The following is an 8059-nucleotide window of genomic DNA, read 5'->3' as shown; positions in this document are numbered from 1 at the left end:
AGCTTTTGGGAGACAGGATTTGTTATGTAGCCTACACTAGCCTCAAACTCAATCCTGCCTTAGCCTCGGGTGCTGGAATTATAGGCATGATCCTCATTTCTTTAGTCTCTTTTACTCAGAAACAAAATAGTTGGATCTGACAGACAAAGAATAAGTACAGGGATCTTGGGGACATTTGGGGAAGTGGGCAAGACTGAGGTTTGAACTCAGAACCCTAAGTGTGCTAGGCAGGTCTACCACAAAGCCATACCAATGACTCATTTTTGCAATTTTTTGGTCAGTCATGGGGCTTGAACTCAAGGCCGGGGTGCTGTCTCTGAGGTCTTTTGCTCAAGACTAGCACTCTACCGCTAGCTCCACTTCCAGTTTTCTTGGTTAATTGGGGATAAGAATATCATGGACTTCCCTGTCCAAGCTAGCTTTGAACCACAATCCTCAGATCTTAACCTCCTGAGTAGCTGGGATTACAGACATGAGTCACCAGTGTCCAGTACATTGGTTATTTTTGAGATAGGGTCTCACCTCCTGCCCAGGTATGTACCTGGACTGTAATTCTATTGTTTGCTTCCTAACATGGCTGGGATGATGATGTGTGTTGCCCTCTTCCTTTGTCGAGATGGAATCACGTGAACTTCACTGCCCAGGCTGGCCTGCAACCTTAATCCTCCCAATCTTAGTCTCCCAAGTAACTAGGATAACAGCCATAAACCACTGATACCTGGTGCTTGGGGATTTTTTGAGCCATAGATAGATCCAGGATTTCTTTTGCTGATAGGTACTGATGGGTTAGAAGGGCATGGGTACCCTGGGGCTCAAGGAGCTTGCTCTTGCATGTGTGCCAGTCCTACCTGAACTCTCAGCCTGGGCACAGTGATCCCTTAGCTTTTTCACTCAAGGCTGGTGCTGTACTACTTGAACCATAGTTCTACATCCAGCCTTCCGGTGGTTAATTGGAAGTAAGTGTGTCTCAGAGTTGGCCGCCATGGCTGACTTTGAACCAGATCCTGAGATCTTAGATTCCTGACAGAAAATGATGACAGCTCCCCCAGAACCCAGGCGGCCCAGAACTGAGAAAACGACCAGCCAGGCCACACCTATACCTGGGACTCACAAACTCTGCACACCTTTGTCACCTGCCCCTAATTCGTCCTCTACTTAAACCTAATGCTCATATCTATGCCCTGAAGATGGCTGAAGATGAAGGGTCATCTTCCTGTGGCATCATGCTATGTAAAGATCTTTCTCTGCCATATTTTCTAACCAATTTCTCATTCACTTTTACTATTTGCCTCTTGCTTAAATTCTCATGCCAAAGGAAAAGCTTGATTCACTGCACTCACTTTTTAATCACAACCCCAGCTAACTGGAAGTGGATCCTGGAGGGTCACTGTTCAAGGCCAGTCCAAGCAAATGTTCAAGACACTACCGCAAAACTAAACTAAAGCGATAAGAGCTGCAGGAGTAGAGTAAGAGGTAGAATGCTTGCCTAGTACACATGAGGTCCTGAATTCAAACATTAGTACCACCACAATCACCTTTAATTTCTTTTTTCTTGGTCAGTCATGTGTCTTTAACTTGGCCTAGGCGCCGTCCCTGAGCTCTTCACCCCAAGGTGAGCATTCTACTGCTTGAGCCACAGCACCACTTCCAGTTTTCTGGTGGTTAATTGGAGACAAGTCTCACTGACTTTCTTGCCTGGGCTGGCTTTGAACTGTGACTCTCAGATCTAGCCTCCTGAGTAGCTAGGATTACAGGCATGAGCCACCAGTGCCCAATTTTCCATTTCTTTTTAATTAACAAAATTTTAAAGTGCTGAGGATGTAGCTTATTGGTAGAAAGCTTGCCTAGTATGTCTGAGAACCTGGACTTAATACCTAATGCTGGAAAAAAAAAAAAACAGGATTAAAAACAGGGAAAAAATTATTCCAGACCAGCAGGTCCCTGTTAGTAACCTGTTTCCAAGAGAAATGGGAAGCCAGGTATTCGTGGTCATGCCTATGATCCTAGCTACTCAGGAGGCTGAGATTCAAGGATTGAGGTTTGAAGCCAACCTGGGCAGATAAATCTGAGTCATTCTTATGTCCAATTAGCCACCAAAAAGCCAAAAGTGGAGCTGTGGCTCAAGTGGTAGAGCACCATCCTTGAATGAAAAAGCCAAGCAAGAACATGAGGCCCTGAGTCAACCCTAGTACTGCCACAAAATTAAATTAAATTTAATTAATTAATTAAAATGAAGAAGATAATAAAAAGGCCACAGATAAAGAGATACCCAGATCAAGGGATGGGAGAAGGGATGCAGGCCTTCCCTGCAAGAAACCTTCCAGAAACTTCCATACATGTTCAGCTATTAGGAAGCCTTTCAACCTCAACTTGGGTTTTCATGAAGACTATACTATCTAGCCATGACTGAAGTGTGGACAACGGTGCCAAAATGTGACTGGATGAAACAAACCCAATGCTAACAGACTGAGTAGGGAAAGCCAGCAAGGCCTGTCTGTCCAGGCCATCCTCAGCACCGTGGGCAGCTTTCCTCCCTCCAGGGGGCAGGCCCCGCTGCAATGAGGAGGGTGAGGAGGGTCCTGTGACCTACTATGGGACAAGAGGAGGTCAGCGAACAGCTGGACAGCCAGTCCAAGACAAAAAGGCTCCGGGAGAGGAGAGTTTCTATACATTATGATATGTCATATATATCATATATTCTCTCTCTCTCTCTTTCTACACACACATATATTATGACACCAATTCATGGTATTTTTCTTATAGCAGTATATAGCAGTGTATAGGGGGTATAATACTCTTGTGTCCTCTATATATCTCAAAAGAAAACATTGTTAAATTTCCCCCATGGTTCCGCAGCTGTGGTTCCTCGCTCACTCAGAGCACGAGCAGCATGTTCTCAGCTTCTTCTCTCCTGAGAGCACCCCCATACCCCCTAGCCCCCCAGCCCTGCCCCAGCCGTGCATGCCTCCTGGCTGTCTCTGCCTATGCCAGGCCTTTGCACTGCTAGGTCTGGTCCTGGAGCATTCTTCCCAATGGCCTGTGACTATGTTGTCTCCAATTCTATCTAAGGCATTTGTTCAATTGGACCCTGCCTAAAACTGAAAATCCAAACTAACCCCTGTGTACAACACCTTACTAATAACAATAAAATTATATCTATATTTTAAAAAATAAAATCCTCGGGCTGGGAAGGTGGCTCAGTGGTAGAGCGCTTGCCTTGCATGCCTGAGGCCCTGGGTTTGATTCCTCAGCACCACATAAGCAAAAAGAAAAAAGCCGGAAGTGGCGCTGTGGCTCAAGTGGTAGAGCGCTAGCCTTGAGCTGAAGAGCTGAGGGACAGCGCCCAGGCCCAGAGTTCAGGCCCCACGACCAGACCCAAAAAATAAATAAATAAAATAAAATCCTCACTTTTATCCCGCCATAGCACTTAGAACCTGCTAATATAATACAAAATCAGTGCATTGCTTATGAGGTGTGCAGCCAGTGTCCTTGCACCAACCTATAGACCCTATTTTGTTGCTCACAAATGTTCCTGCAGCTCCCACCACAGTACCTGAATCGAGAAAGAAGTCATAATGTTGTGCTTAGTTTAGAAGGGAGGGAGGGAGAAACAAAGGGAAGAAGGGGAGAAGAGGAGAAGGAGAAGAGAGTGGGGTACAGTACAATACTTTTCTAGAAAAAAGAGGTCCCATTTTGAAGCATTAAAAAATGTATTGGTGTTTTAGCCAATTTGCTGTCCATTTTATTACTTTAATTCATTAGTCACCATCAGATGGAAAAATCAAGGGGATTCTCTTGGTTTGGGGATGGGCGGTCTTAGGCTAAATTGGCCTGTGATAGTGTCCCACTCATGTTAGTGACTTTCTTACAGGAATTGATAGGGCTCATCCAGGAGGTCATCAAACAAATGTTACGGAAACCAGGGAGAAGAAATCAAAGAAAGAGGCTTCTGCCTGGCCCTGGGGTACTGAGTTTATGATGTTGTTGCAAAACAACAACAGCAAAAAAGAATTTAGAACACACTGGGGTAGAGACGAAGAAAGTTTATCCGTAAGTCAAAGCAAATATAAAGATAGCACATCACTAGATACAGGCGTGGTCACATAACAGGTACAAGCAGGTACAAGCAGGGCTTTATGGTGAAATTTATGGAATTTATGGTGAAAAATCAGGTTGGGGTTTGGCTCAGATTCACCTTACAACAGGTGCTCCCCTCTGTTCTGACACCTGGTGTGGTGTAGTGGTTTTCTTTTGTTTTGGGGGCCAGTCGTGGGGCCTGAACTCTGTTCCTCAACTCTTCAGCTCAAGGCAAGCGCTCTACCACTAGAGCTACAGCTCCACTTCCGGCTTTTTTCTTTTTGCTTATGTGGTGCTGAGGAATCGAACCCAGGGCCTCATGCATGCAAGGCAAGCGCTCTACCACTGAGCCACCTTCCCAGCCCCGGTGTAGTGGTTTTCTTGCTGTTATACAGTTTTATCAATTAGGGCCAGAGATTTCAAGCTGTCTACTTGTTCAGCTGGGGTCATTATGACACAAGCACAGGAGAAGATCCGCTGTGGGCACAGGGAACAGGAGAGGGGTATGTGCTAGCTAAGCACCTGTCTTTCTCCCTGTGACCAGGAAGACACCGAAGAGGCTCTCCCCAGGGTGTGCTATAGCAGCAGGCCCCCTGTGCTGGAGGCCATAGCTTGGGGGGGTCTCATGTTACAGTGCCTCCTGCTCCAGGTCTGATGTCTACCCCTCTTTGTGTGGGGCCAAAGGGCAGGTTTGGAACTGCACAGGTGAGGAGAGAAGGGATGGAAAGGAAGCCAGAGTGAGAATTGGGGCGGAACTCAGTCAAGCCCAATAGCCAGGCTTTGCTTCCCAGGAGCCCAGCACTTGACCACCCTCCCGGCAAGGCCACATCCTTGAGCAAGACAGGTCCCAGGGCTGAGCGGCAGTACCCCACATCTATAATCTTAGCTATTCAGGAGGCTGAGATCTGAGGATGGTGGTTCAAAGCCAGCCTGGGCAGGAAAGTCCCTGAGACTTTATCTCCAAGTAATCATCAAAAGCGGAGCTGTGGCTCAAGTAATAGAGCACTAGCCTTGAGCAAAAATGCTCAAGGACAGTGCCTAAGCCCTGAATTCAAGCCCCACTACCAGCACTACCACCCCCAAAAAGTGTTCTAGAGCTGGGAACAAAGGCCCTTGGCACTGGAGACCAGGCTTCGAGTTTGCCTCTCTCAAAGCAGCTCCCTGGAAACCTCAAGGGAGAAATCACACACATATCCCAGCATCCTCTTGGCAAAACATGTTCTTGGCAAAAGTGGTGTCCTGCCCCCCCAGGCCTGCAGCTACTTGAGGGTACAGTGTGGTTCCTTTCTCTCCTGACACCCCCACACACTATTCACAAGAGTGGCAGATACAGAAAGCCCTCATTCACAACCCCTCCATTGAAAGCTTTCTGAAAATGCAAATCTCCCACAAGGCCATTCTCTCTTCAAAACACTTTAAAGTTGTGTATTCCCACTGAAAGCTGGTAAGCACAGCAGGTTTTCCCAGGGCAGGAGGCTCCTTAAGAAATACTGTTGGCATTTCATAGAAGAACTTGGAGCTGGGCATCCAAGCAGGACAATAAAGATAAGAGGCTCATCCCTTTGGGGGTGTGCAGGTCTGAAGCCTCCTGTCTGAAGCCTCCCCCTTTTGGGGGAGATGGGAAGCCTCTGGCTGCCTGATCCCTCCATCCCCTAAAATCAGGACACTCAAGGTTCAAAGCCAGGTTAGGATGTGTCAACAAGGATCAGATATTTGTGTGTGTGTGTGTGTGTGTGTGTGTGTGTGTGTGTGTGTGTGTGTGTGTGTGTGTGTGTGTGTATGTTGTCAATTGTGGGGCTTGAATTCAGGGCCTGGGCACTGTTCCTGAGCCTCTTTGTGCTCATGGCTAACGCTCTACCACTAGAGCCACAGTGCCACTTCTGGTCTTTGAGTGCTTAATTGGAGATAAGAGTCTCATGGGGACTTTACTGCCCCAGATGGCTTCGAACCGTGATCCTGAGTAGCTAGAATTACAGGCATGAGCCACTGGCACCCAGCTAGCATCAGACATTTTTGTCTGTGCCTCCTCCCACACTTCAACAACAAGTTCCTCCTAATTTTTTTTTAAGACAAATCCTAGCTAATCAGAAGGCTGAGGACCTAAGTCAGCCTGGGCAGTGAGACTCTCATCTCCAGTTAAACAGAAAAAGCCAGAAGAGCCCCCTAGCTCAAGTAGTAAAGCACCAGCCTGGTGAAAAAAGCACCAGAACAGTGCCCAGGCCTGAGCTCAAGCCCTAGGACAGTGCCCAGGATCCAGAATTCAAACCCCAGTACCAGCACGCACGCACACACACACACACACACACACACACACACACACACACACACACACACACACACACACACACACACACACACACACACATACTTAGAATAAATGCTCTAAGTTAATGAGTGCTGGAGGCTGATTTGATAGTCAATGCATGTCCCCATGTGGACGCAAATAAAGCGATCGTGTGGAGGGGTGGAAAGCCTGGGGGTGTTACATATGCTGTCTTCAGTCCTCAAAATGAACGTCCCTGAGGACTGGAGCTCTTGTGCAGCAGTAAGTGATTTCTATTAGGATATGCTAAGAATACACATTTGTTCCTCATCCAAGTTCAGAATGCAAATCTCTGAATGATAGCTAAGAAGCTAGAGGCTTTTGTTGTTTTCATTTTGGTCATCCTGGGACTTGAACTCAAGTCTTCAAGGTTTCTGATTTTGAAATAAGATCTTGATTTTTTCCCCCCAGGCCCAGCCTGGACCACGATCCTCCTATTTACACTTCCTACTGTCGCTGGGATGACAGGATGACAGGTATGAACCACCACATCTAGCTTTTTCTGTTAATATGGTGTCTAGCAAACCATCCAACTCTCCCTCAACCCTCATTGGCCTAGAACCTCTTCCCAATTTCCACCTTCCAGGTGGCTAGGATACAGGCATGAGTCAGCAAAGTGTTTTCGCTAGTTACAGTAAACCACTTTCAACTATATCGCCATCTAGGTTAAGGCTCCCCTTCTTAGAGGAGAGAGCTATTCACCAGGGAATCAAGTGTGTGATTGCCATCCCTGAACGCCCTTCTATCCATCTTAGGGAGGAGAAAGGGCTGGAGAGGGAGCACAGCACTAATGACCAATACCTTAATCAATCACACCCATAAAACAAAGCCCTCAACAGAAGAGCCACAACTCCTGAATTGAAGACATCTAGATGCTAGGAGCATGGGGCTCCACTCCACAAGGACAGATGGCTCAGCTTAGGACCTGTGGTGCTAGACATGAAGTAACAGCGGTCACTCCTTCACCACTTGGTTCTTTATAAGGCTCCAGCCCATACCTTTTCTTTTCTTTTTTTTTTTTTTTTTTTTTGGGTCCAGTCGTGGGGCTTGAACTCTGGGCCTGGCCGCTGACCCTCAGCTCTTCAGCTCAAGGCGAGCGCTCTACCACTTGAGCCACAGTGTCACTTCCAGCTTTTTTCTTTTTGCTTATGTGGTGCTGGGAATCGAACCCAGGGCCTCAGGCATGCAAGGCAAGCGCTCTACCACTGAGCCAACTTCCCAGCCCCCAGCCCATACCTTTTCTAGGCATCCTAAATTCTAAAGAGAAACTCCACCTAACTGATAAACATAGGGACTGCTAAACAGTCTTCCTTTAGAGGCACAACCCACAGAATATCGACTGACCCTTAAATTAACACCGGAATACATGGAACCCCTCTGATTATTCTTCAGGTCTGTGCAACAACTACCAAAAAGCATGCAAAGTGCAGTGATATTTGTGTACGGAACTGCAGGAACTAGCTCCAGGAAGTCAAAGTCCATAGTAGTGATGTGTCCAGAGAAGAAAAACAGAGATACGTGCCCTGAAGGAGGAAAGCCCCATTCTTCCCAACTGTACTGCTCTGGCTGAAAAAAAAAAACAAAACAAAAAACAGTCCTTAGATCTCAGCTTCCTGAGTAGCTAGGATTACAGGTGTCATCACAACCCTAACACCCAGC

The sequence above is a fragment of the Dipodomys merriami genome, unplaced genomic scaffold (genome assembly GCF_024711535.1).
Source record: "Dipodomys merriami isolate MVZ:Mamm:240054 unplaced genomic scaffold, mDipMer1.0.p SCAF_1, whole genome shotgun sequence".
Taxonomy (NCBI): domain Eukaryota; kingdom Metazoa; phylum Chordata; class Mammalia; order Rodentia; family Heteromyidae; genus Dipodomys; species Dipodomys merriami.
The sequence above is the reverse complement of the archived record's forward strand: the minus strand, read 5'-3'. Positions refer to the sequence as shown.